General features: G+C 49.7%; 1 protein-coding gene across 6 annotated transcripts in view; it reads right to left on the reverse strand.

Moving 5' to 3' along the window:
- ZHX3 (zinc fingers and homeoboxes 3) overlaps positions 1-14926 on the reverse strand; it is a 47768-nt gene extending 32842 nt beyond the window's left edge. For all 6 annotated transcript variants that reach the window (XR_005259496.1, XR_005259495.1, XR_005259493.1 and 3 more), the window contains exon 1: positions 14797-14926. The gene's annotated coding sequence lies outside the window, so the exon portion shown is untranslated. The remainder of the gene's footprint in view (positions 1-14796) is intronic.
- Between the last annotated feature and the right edge of the window lie 3039 nt (positions 14927-17965).

The raw sequence follows: 17965 nt of genomic DNA on the forward strand, positions 1-17965 counted from the left end.
ATGGAGAATATCTTCCCCAAACAGCAAATTCAACACACACAGTCAGCCTTCTTACTGTACCGGGAGGTTTAGCACTGCAGTGTCCGCACCAGCTGGACCAGTGGGCTCATGAAAGGGGAGAGAGAAGCTCCAGCCCCCTGTGTGAGATCCACTGAGGGACTGAACATTTCAAAATCAAATCCACTGCAAAGGCTCAAAAATAGAGATTTTTCTGTTTTCCTTTTACCTCACAACCCCACCTCAGTTTTTTTTTTTTAACAGCTGTTAGCTCTCTTTTGGGATCTTAACAGATCTCGCTCTCTTTTGGGATTTTTTTTTTTTTATGTGACTGAAAAGGGAACTAGGCTGTCCCAGAATAAAGCCTCCTTGCAGAGCAAAGCCTGGTTCACCCTGAGACTCACACAAGCAGACACAGCAGCCCCAAGCCCACCTCTCTGTCCACACAGAGGATGGGCTGAAGAAGAACAAAATGATACAGAAAAACACAAAAACAATTCTCCTGCCCGCCAGTCTCCGAAGGGGCTGCTTTGAGGGATGCTTCACCTGTTCTTGCTGTTCTCAGAACTAGGAAATAGCTGAGCTGGGAAGGCACTTTGCAAGATCCCAGCTTTGGCAGAGATGGGCACTTTCCTATCGTGTCCACATGGACCTAAAAGAAACTTCTCAGACGTGTGAGACCTTCTGACACTGCCCAGCAGAGACTGTCTGGTCCTGCAGCCTCTGCTGCTCCTGGAACACTGATTTTAAAGTTATTATTCCCAAGGTACAATTAAAGGACTGACAAGTTATCATTCAGGATCTCTAGAGTGGCTGTTTCTATTTCTCCAGTATTTACAGAGCTGGGAGCTCAATTTCACTGATATTTCTTTAAAGAGAAATAGCTGTACTAAAGGAACATCATTCACTCCCCTCTCTGTCTCTTCCAGCTCAAGTGAACCCGTGTCCTGGAAAAGCTTCACCACTGAGAGAGACAAGCTGTACAATTTAATGTCCATAACATTCAATTTCAGAACCAAAGAGCATAAAATATTTCTAGGCAACATCTGCTTTTATAGGGAGGCATGCAAACTTACATTATGTTTAGTCACTTCAATCTTTTTTAAGTGCCTGAAAATTTAAGCCACAGAACATAATTTCTCATCTTTTGCTTATTTTAGACCAAAACCAACCTTCTCCAGCCTCACCAGTCCGGGCCAGGAGGGAAGGGAGCACAGGACAACTCCCACTGCAGGGGAATAAACTGCATCTTCCTCATGCATCAGTGACCATCAAGAAATATCAGGAAGATATTTCCAAGTTGTTTTAACCTCCAACAAGCTCTTCAGACTATCAAATCCTGCTGTTACTTTCAGGCAAAGTACTGCCTTCATTTTGCCCACTATTTAATCGGAACTTTTTTCTCTACAATTTTAGGACTGTGACCTCTCGTTCTTCCCGCTGTGTACACAGAGAGCAACCACCCCCTTCCCTTTCAGGCACCTGGAGATGCTTTTCCTGCCTTGCTCTTCTCCCGTCTAGAGACAAACAGCTCAGGTTTGTTCACACCAGGGATTTCCAGACCTCCAGTCAATCTCCTTATAACTCCCTGGATCTCCTCCAGCCAAACTCTCCTCTCTCCTGCCAGAACCAGACAAGGACACTTTCCCATCCTTCTGCACTATACTACTCCTGATGCTGATGTTTACTTTCAGCTGAGTTTTATGCCCAGCCCCCAAGAATTTACAAGCAGATCGTGGTCCAATCCATGTCTACTGGAATAATTTTTTCCATTGCAAAGAGAAGGAGTTATGGAATATTCCCATGAGGCACTAAAAATTCCTATTGCAGAGTTTTAAAAATGTCAAATCCTATTCAGGTTGGGTTTAAAAACAACCAAACAGGTGTATACAACATGGAGCATTAGAAGTCAGCGAATGATAGTCAGCTTCTCATCTACTAAAAGGAAACAACAGACTCCCACTCCTCTCATTTTCATCTCACTGCCCAAAGGATGCTCTGAGAGCCACAGGGGACACAAAGAGATAAATTTAATTATTATTAAATAAATTTAACTATTTTAAACTATTCTTAATCAATTTAACTATTAATAAATATAACCATTATTAGATTAAATTATAATTTAATCTATTATTTGAGAGCAGCAATCATCACTTTGTTCCATATTTTATTCAAGGCTTGATGGGGCTTTGATCATCCGTGTGATTTTCCAGTTGAGGAAACAGAAGAGCACTGGTTTCCCTTTCATCCAAAAATCCCAGGCCTACAGCAGGATGTGGGAAGCTGTGGCTCCATTCCTGCACTGCCTGGAGGTTTTGGCATCTTTAGCTTCAGCTCCTGCTGGGATATTCTGGGATGGGGAACTCTGTGAGTCCCCTGCGATCTGCTTCCCATGCTGAATACCACATTTAAACAGCCAATACATTCAATAACACAGCTGAGCAGTTCCTCTGCCCTTATCTCCAGCCCTTCCCAGCTGCAGTTCCTGGTGCCATTCACACAAGGTTTTGTGGGAGCAAAGAGACAACAAAAGCAAAAATAATTTTTTTCCCAAAAAACATCCCTTTGACGGGCAGCCCTGCCATTAACTCGGGGATAAAAAAAGCCTGGGAGCCAGCAGTGACAATGCTATTATAATACAAATTATTAATACAAGGGACCTCATTGCTCTCAGCTTCCACATGCAGCTTGCCAAAAACCAAAGGTTCCTATTTTTTAGGGGGTGCAGAGACCTTGAAAACTCCACAGTTGGCAAAGAAAAAACCACACTGACAGTCTTTACACTGTCCATTATATCTTTTTTAAGGTGACTTGTCATTTAAACTGTCAGCTTGAAACCTAATCATTTTAAAAAATGAATATAATATTATGTATTACACTCACAGGCTGCAACCACTGCCAAATTCCTCTGACAGTTTTTACAGGATTATAATCACATTCCTTTTCTAATGTTTTATTCTCTTGCTCCTGTGCCAGAGAGATGGGAAGAAGAGTAAATGGCTACTTAAGAGCAATGTATGATGGTCCAAACCAAAACTGGAAATGGAGCACAGCGCCATGTCCCCCCTGCTTGGAGACGGGACGCTCAGCAGCCAGAACACTTCTGGACTCTAGTGTGATTTGAAGGCCAGTTTTCCCATGAAAAATCCTTTTATTAAAGGAAAAGCACTGACAATGGTGAGGCAAACATGGGAGGACAAGCTTTATGTTTCTGCCATTGAGGAACACCAGGCTCTTGCAGAGACACAGCTCAACTCAACAGTGGCCACAAAGGGACCATCGGGGGACCCCGAGCAGAGACAGGAGCTGAGCACACCAGAGCCCTGTCCCAGAGGCTGCACCTCCTCTATTACTGCTCCATCTCCTGCCCAGAAACCCTCCTGCCTCTTCTTCTCCTTAAATTCTGCTGTTAGGATAGACCAGAAGAACAGATCCATCTTCCCTGTTTGCTCTCCACACCACGAACAAGGCCAGCCCGAGCAAAGTGCCAGCTGGGTCCCAGTCCCAGCTCCTGCAGGGACCTGGCTGGGGCTCAGCCTGGGGACAGCTACACAAAACAAGGATTCTGGCATTTCTTACCCAAACCTAAATCTCTTTTTTTCTTCCCCCCCCCAAAAAAATGCCTGCAGCATAACAGTGCTTGTTTGTACAAAGAGGACAGACAGAATTGTCTAGAAATGGAAGCAAAACCTGATTCACCCAAATTAATGGGCAAATTTTAGAACATGAAAAATGCTGGGGGTTTTTGTGTGTGTGTGTGTGTGCAAGGTCCTTTTTTTTTCTTTTTTTGTAGGACAGTGTTCCCTTACAAAAGAATTCTTCTGAAAGCACTTCTCCCGTGAAGCTCCCCTCCAACAGCTACTGTTACAAATCTCTGATAAAAGATGTATTCAGCAGGGTTTGGCACACAAATAGCACCCAAACGAGCACTGCCAAAGCCTTGCAATTTTATCATGAGCTCCAAAATACTTGGAGAGAGAAAAGATGCCCTTGTAGGGAGCATCAGCATATGAGGACCTCACATTGATCAGGATAGGGAATAAATGCACAATTCTGGAGAAAATCTCTCAAGTAGGAGGGCAAAGTGATCCAGATTTTCAAGAGCTGATAGCCAAGCAGAAGGAACCTTTGATGAATTGTCACTTGATTTGAGCCATCCTCGGGATTTTGCAGTGTCCCACTGGTGACTACTTTTTGGAGGAACTTCCCAGATCTCTCCAAGACTTTCTGGACCAACAGAAAGCTGTCCAAAGTTATGCCTTAGCATCAGATCAGCCATCTCAGAAACCTCCAACTTCAGCTTGCAAGAGAAATAGAAATAAAGCCCCACACTGACTCAGCAAGGTCCATCAAAACCTGGGGGACACACAGAGCTCCTGATGGGGACAAGCCTTGGTGGCACAGAGCAGTGGCTCTGCTGCTGCTGTGGAAGTGTGGCTGAGCCCAAACACGAGTGTGTGACACCTACAGGGCACCTGTGCGGGACAGACAGACACACACCCAACACAAGCACAGCTCCTCTGTCCTGCTGCTCCCCCCTTTGTGCCAGAAACAACCCGCGGCCAAACTGGACCCAGCGTCCACCACACGGGGGAAAAGAAACATCTCAGCAATTAATAGACTTCGGCTGGAATCTCCCAGGAGACAGTATCAGAATGAAGGAGGGAAGAAACAAATAAACAGAGGAGAAAAGAACCAACCTAGCAGCGTCTGCCATGCCAACTTCTAAAGCCAAAAGTCAAGCCCAGGACCCCATGGCACTGCTCCCAGTCTGGGATACTGGGAAACAACCAGGCTAATGCATCTCCCTACCACTCTGTGCCCAAGAATTCCCATTTTCCAGCTTTTCTCCACAACCACAAAGCTCTGGAGGTTTTGTTTCCCTTTAAGAAGCCGAGGTTTTCACTGAAGTCTCTGGTTCTGAGTGCTGGGCTGTAATCCAAGAGCCCCAAGAGCCAGACATCAGGAGGCAGCGATGGGCTGCAGGCGCTGGCCACCAGCCGAACCCTTTCCAACCAGCTCAGCTGGGGTCTGGATTTGGGAATCCACCCTGCATGCAGGAAGTAGTTCCCAAAATGCAGAGTTTAACCCCAAAACTGCATCGTGAAGCAGCGAGCAGAACTCTCTAACACACCATAAACACATCACTCTGTACCACACTCTCCAAGTCCAGCTCTGAATCTGGTTCACACTTAAAAGACACAGAAAATAGAAATATTCTCCCTGATTTCAGTGCAATATTCCCAAGCTGACCCAGAGAACCTACAAAGTCACTAAGCTATAATTAGAGGATTATTATAAAAGGTGTTTGGGATGCCTGTCAGCACTGAAGGACACTCTGTATTTAAGGTACCCTTAACATACTCCGTGGCAGTGGGCCATTTTTGGAGCTTTCATTAAACAAAAAAAGCCAACTTGTTTACTCACCTCAAATGACTTTTCTCAGTCTCTGCTTTGATTTTTTTTTAAATCTCTAACTTGATTAATTGCATTTTAAAAAGGCAAAAAGCAAAAGCCATCAGTGAGGTGGTTTAAAACATACATTTTTATCCATAACTCATAACATGATTGCCAGCTAAATCTTGCTTTTCACAATAAAAACAACCAAACTGGGTGCAGAATGTGCATATTCACTCACTGGTTATTGTAGGGTTGTGGGCATTAGCTTTTTTTTCTTTTTTTTTTTTTAATCAAGTGTGGAGGGGAAATGAAACAATGTGATTCTTCTTTGAGACAGTCTCTAACATTAGGAAAACATGCAGAGAAAATCCCATAGTGCTCCACTTGCAGACCTTCCCACAGCACATCAAGCTCGAATTAATAAAATAACAAATTCTGTTTCAAAGCACATAGGCTGGCCTGGCTTTTTCAAATTGTTCTTTTAAATAATACATGACAATAATATCATACACCAGCATATCCTGAGGCTTTGGGAGGGAGAGGACCCGAGTGCCACACACCAGAGATGCTCTGTGGGACCTGCTCTCCCTCCTTGGTGTCACTGCCCTGGCTCTGGGCAGGTGTCATTCCCCACAACAGAAACAGGGAGCACACGGGATCACCAGCTTCATGCCAGAGTGAGCATTTTGCATTAATTAAAAGGTGGCTCCATCACACACTCCAGGATTTCTCACCACTGCAGCACAGTGTGGACTCACCTCTTGTATGTCTAGGGTTGCAGCAGACAATCCCTGCAATTCTAAATGAAAATTTTAAGCCTACAAGCAGCAAGCTCTATCATAACTTCACAAATGTTCTTAAAATTGAGTTTAAACTGGAATGAAAAAGCATCTCTAAAGTGATAGCAGCATCACCTGTGCTCTGCTGTTGGAAAACAAGCCCTGAGGGTGAGGTGGCCATGGCCACGAGGGGAAAAACATCATTAGGAGATAAAATCATCCCTGCTAATCCTGACTGTGAACTCAGGTGGGTAATTAGACCAGCTGCCAGGTACAGCTCTGCAGAGGTGACCTTTCCTTGTGCTGTCTGGATGTGACACCATGGAGGTATCAAGGCTGAGACAGGATTTCTACCTCCTCAAAATGCCATCCACCCTTGGGGCAGAACCAGGCAAAAAAAAAAAAAAGCAGGAGAGGAAGGCAGAGCAGGGCTGCAAGATCCCTGTGCCAAGAGGGTGGGCAGCTCCTGGATGCTCTGAAATCAGCCCTTCCCAAACACCAATTTCCATCTCTCCCTTCAAAGCACAAGAACAAAATATTTGGGAGATGGCTGGATGCACACTAAACATATTTCACTACTAATGATCATATTTCACTGCTACTCCAGTGGACTTGGTTTTGCATCTTGCAGCAAAGCACGGCTGCAAGGGAATGTTTTCCTCTACTAGAAGACTATTTACTGTTAGACACCTACATAAAATTATGGATATTTGACTTACAATTCTATTTCTCTTCTCAAAAAAAGCAGGTGAAATTGAGCTACTTGGTTGTAAAATTAGCAATACTTTGTTGCTAATTCAGTCCCAAGAACCTCCCTCAGCTCTTTTTTCTAATCACATGCAGAACAGCTACACTGCACATACCATTTTTCGCTACATTGAGCTTGACGAAAATTTAAGACTTCCACCCCACCCCGTCTTCTTTTTAATGGGAGATGTGATTATTGAAATTAATTCGGAAAACAGTCAGCATTCACCAATCAGCTCAGCAGTTTGGGTTTTCTTCATCTGCTGGTTACATGCTAATTATTGTACTGGTGAGATTATTTCCCATTCACATTTGGAATTTACAACCCAGTAGGGAATTGATTAAATTAGAAGAAAAATAGAAAAAAATAGAGAAAGAAATCAATGACATTTTACATTCAACATGGGGTTTTTTTTTTTCCCATTTTGTTCCCAGCCTCATGCCTACAATGCCCTGACAGACTCAGCCCCAGCAGAGCAGATGCACAAGGCATTTCCCAGCACTGAGGACTGGAGCAGAAATGAAATCCACAGAGCAGATATTTTGGGAAGGCGATGCAACCCTCCCGTGTTCATCAACACCTCTGTTGTTCCCCCACCCTCCACTGCCTCACAGCAGCCATACCCTTTTCCACTTGGCTGGCATTTGCAATGAGGAAGGGAAATCTCCCCACACGTGGGAAACGAGCCCCCATTTCCAAGGCCGGGGCTCCAGCAATGCTGAAATGCCCACACAGAGGCAGGAATGATGTCCCCTGCCCCATGAGCAGCTCTGGGGGACTCTGGTGGCTTCATCCTCACACCAGAAGAGCACAAGGGACAGAGCAACCCCAGCCCAACAACACCGAGCAGCAAGGACCACCTTAACCTGCTCTCAGGTCTTCCTTATGGAAACCCTTTTTTCAGAGATACTCAGCAGAGAGATCCCTAATTTCACTACTGCATCTCAAATACTATTTACCATCTCATTTCACCTGGACAGGCGTAACAATATTGTCAACAGCAGGGCTTTGAGCACACAAGGGATGCAGTGTTTGCCTGTCAGTGCTGTTTATTTGTGGTTACCCCTCAAAGCAAGGGCTGCTTCTCACCCCCACCCTCTCCGTTCCAACCATCCCCTTGAAAACTACAAAAAAAAAAAAAAAAAAAGCCCAAAAAACAAACAATCAAAACCTATCCTAGGTGTCAGAGAAGATCAAAGTAGGAGCATGAAGGCTTCAAAATTCCTTTAAACACCCCAGTCTCCTGATTGCAACAAATTGCTCAGCACCCACAAACTGGTCAGCATCCACAAGCTGCTCAGAGACCTAAATCCTGTTTTACAAGAAAAACAATGTCCTGCAACGCCAAAGGGAAACACACAGGTGACTCCACAGCAGAAAATAAGATATTGAAAAAACACATCTAAAGAACTGACAAAGAAAGAGAATGATGCCAGGAAAATCAGGAGAGCGTAGAGTAGCAAAAGGAGCTTGGAAAAGGGTTAGGAGCAGGTGGACACACAGTGACTGCTCACAGGAGAGGGGTTTTGTAAAATTAACCCCCAGTACACCAAATCCAAAGATACCTCCCCACAGAACCTTCATTTCTAGTGCCTTAATCAGCAGTACTGTGTTCCCAGGGCCAAATTTCCAACCTCCAGAAATTATGCTGGCACATGGCAGAGCAACCACAGCTCAGCACAGGCTGGCAGAGCAGGACAACACCACACCACCGGAGCAGACAGAACAACAGAGGGAAAACGACTAAAAACAAAGGACCTGCAAACCTGCAGCAGCTCTACATCATCCTCAGTCTCTGTCTTTCCTGCCTGTAAAGCAACATGGAGCAGGGAGTGCTGGCTGCCATTTGAAACATCTGCTGCACTTCCCAGTGCATGCAGGGCTGGGGGAGCAAAGCCCAACAGGTGGATTATGATCTAAATGAAATATTCACATCATTTGCTTGCTCAGAGCCCAGACCACAGCCTGCCTCCCCTGTGCCAACACAGCTGAGGGGGTCTGTGCTTGGATTTTTGGGTTTAAGTCAGCTCTGCCTCTATAAAACAGAGAGACATTCCCCTTCTCTTAAATGTTTTCTGACGTGGAAATGATTCCTAGCAAAGAAAGAAAGAGCAGGATACATTTGAGAAGGAGAGCCTGCTTTTACATCCTGTTTAACAAATCAAAGCAGGCTTGCACAGCCTCCTGCACAAGTCAGGCTGATCTGTCTCCAAGGGCCACCCCACACCCAGGGAACCATGTAAGAGCCAATTAACCTTTAATGCAAAGTGTAAACACCTGTCTTAGCAGGGCTGTGAAAAATGGCATCACATTCACCCCTTCAAGGTCTCCAAAGCCATCTGCTCGAGGTGCTGCTTTAGAGGGGACCACCTCTGCAAGGCTGACCAGAGCCTGAAGGCTGTAAGAGAAACCCCAGGGCTCTCCATCATCGGGAGCTGGAATGATCCTTGTGCTTCCCATGCCCCAAGGCAGGACCTGGAGGCACCAGGAGGGTCTCCAGCCACTGCAGCCTGCCTGAGTACAAGCACAAGTAGCCAGGAGTCCATTTGGACCCTTCACACAGAGACCCAAGACTTCAGTTCATTAAATACCCAAGACTTCAGTTCATTAAATATGCTACACAGCAAAAAGCATCCAAGACAACCCCATCTCAAACATCCTCCTACACAAGTATACTCCAAGTACTCCAGTGCACTCCAGCACAGACCCTTGCCACTCCTACACTGAGGACATCTGGAGATGAAGAGCTCTAAGATCAGGTATCCAACCATTCAAGGCTAATTTTGATCCTCTTAACTAAACTCTTCACTTTTACCATTTTAAGAGCAGGCAAGAAGTTTCAATCCCTCTTTAAAGACAGATACCAACTGATCCCTAATTATTTGGGGAAGACAGGAGCTCCACCAGACAGCAGGGCACAAGCTTTTGGCAGTAACTGCACTCTCCATCTGTGGGATAACCGAAGCATTGGACTTATTCTCCAAAAAGACACCAGCAATTCCACGGCTGAGGCTTTAGGACAGGAAAGCAAGACACCAGAATGGCCATTTTGTTGATCTTTGCTGTATTCTGGGAGTTTTGTTTTTAAATTCATTGCAGCAGCTGGACCACCACTGACCTGAAACTCTTTTGGAAAACAAAAAATATCCTCACAGCAGAGAAGCATCTGGATGTAAAGAAAAAAGCGTCAGAGCTTCCAATTTACAGCACGAGCCCACAGAAGATGCACAGACTTCCAGATGGAGAGAGGGACAGGACTGATTACATACAATTATTAATGTGTGTCCCTATACCACTGAAAAAAACAACCTGAATGTGTTTAGGAAGAAACAAAGCAGTGAAAAATAAAATGACTACCCATTCAAGTATTTGTGCAACACTGGCATGACACCTTAGGGAAATAAATATTTGCTTGACCTATTTCCAAAAGAGAAGTTTTTTATAAGTCCCAAGAAAACCTCTTTATTTACTGAGGCATGAGAGCAGAGCATTTGCAAGCATCCTGCACACCAAGCCATGTTCCAGGAGCGAGTAACTCCCCTCTTATCCTTCCCAGAGGAGCAAACTGATGCCTTTATACCAGTGGGACAAAATCAGCCTCAAAACAACATCAAGGCACTTCTTCAGGAGAAGAAGAGTTAAACAACACCGACACAAATAGCAAAGAGCCACCTTGCCCCTCTGGAAGCCCCTTCTACTGATCCATCTGCCTGTTGCTGAGTGAATTTTTGAGTGCTCACACTTTAAACTTGTGCCACCCAGGCTCTTCATTGAGGAGCCAGGCACCAGAGCTCATTCCCCTCCCTATTCCTGACATGGCTCTCAAGCATCTCTGTATTAAAATAATAATAATTTAAAATTAAAAAAAAAACAAACCCAAAAGCTGTTCCCCTTCTCCCCAAGCAGCCCAGCAGCAAAGGAGGCACTGAAGCCCCATCACCCAGACTGAATTTTCTGAGCATTACTGGGCAGGAGTGTGGGTGGAGCTATAATGGAAACTTTTGCAACCTCAACACCATGTTATTTTATTTCATTTTTTTTCCCCAAGCAAGTGCTAAAACACATGAGGGACCTGGCTGGAAGAGCAAGGGCAGCACTCGCCTGCAGTAGGAGGGACCTTACAGATGCCATGACTGTAACTGCACACACAGTTTAGAAGGCTCATTGTCCAATTTTTCTATTTCAAATTAAAAAAAAAAAAAAAAAAAAAAAAAAAGGTAGGAATAAGAGGTGAAGAGCACACAAATAAAAGGGAGACCAGTAAAATGTCCCCTCATTGTGCCTGTAGAACAAGGAGAGAGCACCCTCACAGTGCCCCTTTGAATGGGGAGAGGAAAGAGAAACCACAAAGTGTTTGAAGGACATGAGAATGTTCTTCAGTGGAGATGAGCACATGGCTCTGGTGACAAACCAGCTGCCTGGGCTCTGCTCTTGTGCCATGTGTCATCACCATCTCCTGAGCTCCACCACAGTCCACCCCAACCAGGCCTTCCCAGGCACTTCAGCAAGCTCGTTCCATTTGCATTGTAAGCATTGTTATTTAGAACATTTGTCAAGAGAAAAAAAAAAAAAAAAGAAAGAGAAAAAGCAAACAAACAAAGGAGGGGAGAAGTACAAGACTTCTTCCTTTATAATTAGAAGCATCACCCTGCTCTACAAAAGCAGAAGAGCCATCACAGCTGCCAGAGGGAGCAAGGCTGCTGACCTTCACCACCAAGACCATCAGGCACCAGCAAGCAGGATCTTCTCCAAAACAGCAGGACTAGACTCATTCCACCTGGAGCAGGTGTTTTAGTTACTGACATAATCCTCCTGATCTCTTATGTAGTTAATGCAAAGAGATAAGACAACTCAGCATGATTCTGTGTCTGCATGGGGCAAATCACCCTTGGATGAGCAGGGTGGGGGAACCTGGCTCTGGGCTCCTGCAATCCTAACAAAATCCCTCTATTCCAGGGTGACCCCAGCCCCCTGCAAGAATAAGGGCAATGATTGATAATCTACATTAGCTGTGAGCAAACCAAGGACCTCTCCATGGGGCGAGCCTCCCTCATGTTTTTTTACATGCAAATCAGGTGGAAAACCAGAAAGGAATAACAATATCAGGGAACGGGAAGCAAGGGACCCATAGCAGCAAAGTGGGCAGCAACAAGCCAGCCCATGGGGGTTAACTTGCACAAGCAGGGGGGGCTGAGCAGGGTGGGGGGAGATGTCTGCTCCCATCTTCTGCCTTTTGTTTGCACAGGTTTCTACAGACTCCCAGTTGTTTGTCTCCATTCCCAATAGTTTTCACGGGAAGCTGATGCCCTGTTTGCTGCCAGCCCAGTCCCTGGAGGGGATGAATGTGAGCAGGTCTTGCAGGGCTCATCACAGCCCAGATACTGCCCCACATTCGGGAACAGCAAGAGATGCACTGTGTGACAGCCTGGCACAAAGCAGTGGGATCCTGGTGCCCAGAAATCCCGTGCCCGTGGGACCAAGGCACAGCCATGCCCTGCAGACAACGCTGCCTCCAGACCCGTCCCATCACACAGACAGGGACAGGCTGCACAAGGGATGGACACAGGCCTGTGTCCCGGGGCGGGACTGCAAACCCAAGGTGCAGATAATTCCAGGAGCTACAAGACGAGCTGCTTTTACATAGTAGCACCATAGTAACCAAAGCAGAGGGAAAAGCTGGCATACACCAGGGGACAGCCTTTTTGGAGAGGAGGAGCAGGAAGGAGGTCCAAATAGAAGGAAAACCCTGCAGAGCAAGGAGACACACTTATATAAAGCAGAACTGGAGGCACACTGCTGTTGAAATCTCCCCACACTGACAACCCAGATGGCTCTCAGTACCAGCCTGGCTCACCTGCTCCAGGCCACCCTGCTCCAGGCTGTCAGCACCGCCTGCATCCATCCCTGTGCCACCCCGGTGAAAGCCAGCAGTCCCCACAGGGCTGGTTTCACTTGGCTTTACAACAAGGAATTTATTGATAGGGATGTGCTCCCACGAGTGACTTCGGGACTTCAAGTTACTACAGTTTTTCTACAGTAGCAAGAATTGTGGAGGCTGAGCCCTGTCAGAAAAACCTATGCTAAATCCCAACCCATCTATAATATAATTAACACCAGCTATAGATTAGGCTGTATCTGAAGCAAATCAGATCCAACAGCCTCCTCTTTCCCACCCCCAAAGGTGGGTCAGGACTCCAGAACTGTGTGGGCATCCGTGTGCTGCGAGTTACTGGGATGCACTAAGAGGAAACAATAAACAGACTGGAACAGTCTGCTCCCTCTTCTCAGCTACGTTGTAAAATACATCAAGGTCACAGACCCAACCTAGTTAATAGAAGTTATCATTAAATTGCTGTTTTCTTTTACGGTAAATAAAATGCATCTGAGCATCTGGGTGGTTTTCCCTTCCTCTTCATCTCTTAAAGAGAGATTAGTTTAGAATAAGCTGTTCCAGATAATGAAGTAAACTTCTGGCTTCCTATCCATGGAGAAGTGCTCCTCAGGACACTATGATCCTTGTTTGGGGACTGCAGCCAGAGTAGGTGGTCAGGGAGAAGAGCAGGGAAACCCTCCCTGTTCAACTGGAGCCACCCTACAGCACTGCGCAGAGAGAAAGCCCATGGCTGGGCAGAGTCCACGGCTTTAGTGGGCAGAAATAGGAAAACTCAGATGAAGAAAGGCTTGTATATGAGCTTTTCAAGGTACGTCACACGGCCTTACGAGACGCATCACCTACCACTCCCCAAAAGTTTCCCATCAGGTAATCAGAGTAGCAGAGAACTCCTTTGAAAAACCGTACTGCCCGAGATTTGGGGGTGCAGACAAAGTGTGTCCTGAGCAGCAGCATGGGGCCACTTCTTAACACAGGCTAGCGTGCCAAGCCAATGTGACACCCGAGCGGCACAAATCCAGTCTCCACCTTGGACCCACATGCCATCCAAGGGACATCTCTGCTCTCCAAACCCACCTCTCGCAGCGCAGAGGCCTCGTTCTGCTGGCACCTGGCCACACGCCCGGCTGCCACCGCAGGAGCCCTGGCTAGGAGCTGGCATAGCCCGGGCAGGACTTTACCCCGGCAGCCCGACAGTGTGAGGTTAAACCACTATCCCCAGCCAGGCAAGAAAAGCACCGAACGGGAAATCTGGGGTTTAGTCCCGGCTCCGCCGCAGATTTCCTGTGCGGCCTCGGGCTCGTCACTTAGCGGCCGCTCAGCTTTCCTACCTGTGACCAGGGAGATGCCGTCTGCTCACAGCCCGGCTTGCCCCAAGCTCCGGCACTTTAAACCTGGCACTGCGGCAACACCAAGAGCTCCAGAAACCCCCCCTGTGACCAACCCTCCGAGCCCCAGCTGCGACACGAGTGGGGTCTGCTGCCCCGCTGCCCATAGAGCGAGCAGCCAACGAGGGCTACAAAAAAGCACTTTTCTTCCTCTAAAAACCCAGACTAAAAGAAAAACAACCCAGACCACGCCGGGGGAGAGGGACCCCGAGCCGCCCCACGCAGCCGAGTGGGTCCCGGGCGGCCCCACGCAGCCGGGTGCTCACGCAAAGCTGCCGGAGCGGCGGGACCCGATTTTTAACGGGGTTTATTTCAATCTGAATTGCCGGCGAGCCCCCGGCAGCGCGGCCCCGCCGCTCCGCGGCCAGCGGCAGGGCAGGGCTGCGCGCACCGGGGCGGCGGCGGGGCGGGGGGGTCCACGCGTGTCCCGACCCTCGGGTGGGCGCCCCGCGCGGGGACGGCGGGCGTGCGACCGCCTCGGCCCCGCTGCCCCGCACCTGCCGCGGCTCTGCGGTACCGGGGGCAGCGGGTGCGGGCGGCAGCGAAGCGCGGGGCGTGGGACCCTCCCCGCCGCGCCGGGCGCTGGGCACTCACCCGCGGCAGGTCCGTGGCGACTCGGCGGGGCTCGGCGCGGGGCGGGGCGGTCCGGTCCGGTGCGGTCCGGCGGAGGCCCCGGCCCCGAGCGCGGGGCGGGCGGCGCGGCGGGGCGGGCGGGCGCCGCCGAGCCCAGGCATCGGCGGGGGGAGCGCGGGGCGGGCGGGCGCGACACACACCGGCATCAGCCGGGCTCCATCGCCGGGCGGGGGGGCGGTGACGTCACCGCAGCCGGCCGGAGCGCGCGTGCGCGCGGGGACACCCGGGTGGGTCGGGGCAGTCCCGGGAGCGGCACCGGGCACCGGAACCGGGATCTGGGATCTGGACCGGGATCGGTCACCGGGACTGGGATCTGGACAGGGCACTGAGACTGGGATCTGGGATCTGGACTGGGATCAGTCACCGGGTCTAGGATCTGGACAGGGATCTGGACAGGGCACCGAGACTGGGATCTGGACCGGGATCTGTCACTGGGTCCGGGATCTGGGATCTGGGATCTGGACCGGGATCAGTCATCGGGTCTAGGATCTGGACAGGGCACTGAGACTGGGATTTGGGATCTGGACCGGGATCAGTCACCGGGTCTGGGATCGGGACAGGGCACCGAGACTGGGATCTGGACCGGGATCGGTCACCGGGTCTGGGATCGGGACAGGGCACCGAGACTGGGATCTGGACCGGGATCGGTCACCGGGTCTGGGATCGGGACAGGGCACCGAGACTGGGATCTGGACCGGGATCGGTCACCGGGTCTGGGATCGGGACAGGGCACCGAGACTGGGATCTGGACTGGGCCCGGGCACCGGGGCGTGCGGCGAACGCCTGCTCCGGGACTTTGCCCCCGAGTGCTCGCAGCAGTCCCGAGCTCCCGCGGGGTGCGCGCACCGGGAGCAGCCCCGAACGCGGGGAGGGAGGCTGATGAGGAGCGTGCGGCCGCCGCCGGGGCCGGGCACGGCGCGCTGCTCACCGGACCCCCGCTGTCCCCGCCGCTCTGCCGCTCCCCGCAGGGAGCTGAACCGGCCCGGCGGCCGGGGCTCCGCTGGAACCGGAGGAGGGCGACGAGTCCGGGCGGTCCGCGATCTCCATCAGCGTTGTCGAGAGCCGCGGGCGGCTCGGGGCGGGCTGCTCTGCACGGCGCCCAAGGCGGCGGACCCGGCATGGGTGGCTGGGGGGCTGGAAGCCCCCAGCCCCTTCCCTTTGCCCCGCTGCCCCCCGGGCAGGTGCGGCTGTCCCACCCGGTGAGGGACGGAGGCTGCAGCGGCCGCGGGGTGAGCTGGACCCCAGAGCTGCTGTCTGGCCCCCGGCACTCCCCGGCCTGGAGAGGTGCTGGGGGTGCCCAAACTGCTGCACCCCAAGGCTTTGGCAGCGTCACTCCCAGACTGCTGAGAGCAGGTCAAGAATCGAACCGAGCATCAATTATTTCCTTTAAATAAAACGTGTCTTGGAAAGATCTTGTCTTGAAATCAGACACCAGCTTTGGACAAAAGATAAAAGATTTTCCAGTTGCCGGAATGTGCACATTTGTCTCACTTTTCCTGCATTTGGAGCTGATGGTCAGACTATGCTCACAGTTACATTGATGTAAATAGATCGCTTATCTAAAGCTATTGGCTTTGGAGTGCATGTCCTGGCTGGATTGTTGGGGGTTGGGACACAAAAGCTGAGGGCTCTCAGTTCAGAAACTTCATTTTTCAGGACCATGTTTTGCTCAGGGCTCTCAGCTCTCCCAGTTTGAGGGTATTGCTGGATTTCTCTGCAAGCCCTGGCTCTTGGAGCCACACAACTGCTTGGAAATTGCAGCTTTCTGGGGTTTTTTTATTAAGTAAATTTGAACCCTTTGTGTTTACAGAAGAAATGTGAATTTCCAACAGGTCAGAAACTAGGAGCCAAATCAGCAGAGCATGTTTTTAAACCAGAACGGATGGTTTCAACCAGTCCTGCTGCTGTAATTCAGCTTTTTCAATGCTTGTGATTGGGGACTGAGGATGGCATTTCCTCCTCTTCAGGCAAAACAGCTTTCCCACCCACTCCACTGCATGCCAGGCCAGTCTGGCTTGATCTTCCTGGGAATGGGAATGAAAAAACAAAACCAACAACACTGTTTTCCTGTTATATTCCTGACTCCAGGGCTGATATCCAGAACAGCTGGACTTTCAGGAGTTGTCCCTATGCCTGAGGGAGTAGGACACCTGAGCCTCGCTCCCCATGGCTTTCATGGGACAGGAATTTGACCCCGTCCAGCTGTGCTGACTTGGTGTTTCTGCCTCTCCTCTCATCCTGTTTTGCTGAATCACTCCTTTCACAAGCCTCTGGAGCTCTTTGTTGATCCAGGAAAGGAAATGGGAGGCCTAGCCCAGTCAGCTGAGGGTCAGGAAGCTCTGCCAACCTTCCTGAAGCTCCCCCTCCTCTTGAAACGCTGATTCTCCCTGCTGGGTGAAGGGGCCATGATAATGAGAAAGCCCTTTCACATCCCAGTGTCTGGCAGGGATTCCCTGGGGGGTCACAGCGGAGGAATGTCAGTCAGGGATGAAAACCCTGCCAGCAGCAGGCAGCTGCTCCTGGGAGCTGCCTGGCACAAGGACCTTGGACCTGATGGGTTGATTGACTGCTGTCACCCAGCCCCACAGCTCTGGCCATCCCTCACCAGACCCGTGGTGCCTGCAGCATCCTGCTCAGTGCACAGCTTTCAGGAAAAGGCATCCTTACAGCTGTGCCTCAGCCTGCCTGGCTGCTGCCCGGATTTTGCCAGCATCTCAGGAAACCCCCATGTGAAGGGGACACTGGTGAAGGTAAAGACAGCAGACCCAGGGAGAAAGGAGGCAGGTAGCAGCCATCAGAGGATTGTGCCACAGAACAGTGAGCACAACCTGGAGCATCCTTCTGCTGTGGGAAAGGGAACAGGAGAACACAGCTTCCTGGCTCTGGGGTGAAAAGAGGATTCAGATGCTGCAGGGGTTTGCAGTGTGGGCTTCCAGCCACCAAATAGTACTGGTGTCCCCAGCTACTGGCTGAGCCCCACAGCTGGAGGGATTTCTCCTGTTCCAGGCCCAGCTTTGCTTGTCTGAAAAGCAGAGACCCTTTTTTAGTCAACTTGGTTCCCCTGCTGTCCTCTGCAGCATCTCTGGGAGCTGAGCTGTGTCAGGTCTCAGCCAGCATGAAGGCAGGTGAG

Source organism: Motacilla alba, chromosome 20, assembly GCF_015832195.1.
Source record: "Motacilla alba alba isolate MOTALB_02 chromosome 20, Motacilla_alba_V1.0_pri, whole genome shotgun sequence".
In the NCBI taxonomy this organism is placed as follows: domain Eukaryota; kingdom Metazoa; phylum Chordata; class Aves; order Passeriformes; family Motacillidae; genus Motacilla; species Motacilla alba.